Source organism: Haliaeetus leucocephalus, unplaced genomic scaffold (genome assembly GCF_000737465.1).
Source record: "Haliaeetus leucocephalus isolate CR32 unplaced genomic scaffold, Haliaeetus_leucocephalus-4.0 Scaffold295, whole genome shotgun sequence".
Classification (NCBI taxonomy): domain Eukaryota; kingdom Metazoa; phylum Chordata; class Aves; order Accipitriformes; family Accipitridae; genus Haliaeetus; species Haliaeetus leucocephalus.
In genome coordinates, this window is record NW_010972731.1 from 8519978 (window position 1) to 8520830 (window position 853).

Sequence of the window (853 nt, forward strand, 5' to 3'; positions counted from 1 at the left end):
CTGTTGTTTTGCTGATAATTTTTAAGCACAAATACTACATTACACCCGCTGCCCTGAACACCAGAAAAATGTCCTTATTTTATTCGCAAGTCCCCTATCCGCTTTTTCCCATAGAAAAAGCGATTACTTTGCCAACAGCACATTAATGTATTGCAGCTTTACATCTTCGGCGTTCCATGTTTCAGAATTTCCATTTTTGAGGTACTTTCTGTCCGGCTGGGTGCTGATTGAGCCTGTGTGGAGCTCTGGTACCATCTAGTGTTACTGAGGAAATCCTTGAACTGCTGGATGCGGCCTTTTCCTCACAGATCTCCTGCTGGGTTTGCCGTAGGAAAAGCCTGTCGTGACAGAACATGGCGATTAGGGATGACCACAGGCAGTGGAAACATTTCCTCTGCCAGCAGCTGCTGGCCACAGTGGCTCGGGATGAGCATATCCCAGCCGGACTGGAAGCGAAGCAACTCCCCCGGCTGCGGGGAGGCATCTGTGGCCACGCAGCCAGGCGTGCGCGCAGGTTGTCACCTGTGGGGCCTGGGCCACCAAGACGCCCCCCCAAAAGGCTGCAGGAGACACGATGGGGCTTCGCCGCCTCCCTCCCGCAGGACCCTGCGCTGATGCCAATTTCCCTCTCGTTCTACAGCCTGGGGAGGATGAAGGGTTTATTTAAACACCGTGGGAGCCGCACCAGGCCCGCCCCGCAGGCGTGAGGCCCGCTGCCCCTGCCCTCACTCAATAGGGCGGGCCCCCCCCCCCCTGCCCTCACTAAATATGGCGGCCTCCCCCCCCCCTCCCCCGCTCGGGCGGGAGAGGAGGGGGGAGCGTCACCGCGCGGACCCCTTCCGGGATCGCCGCC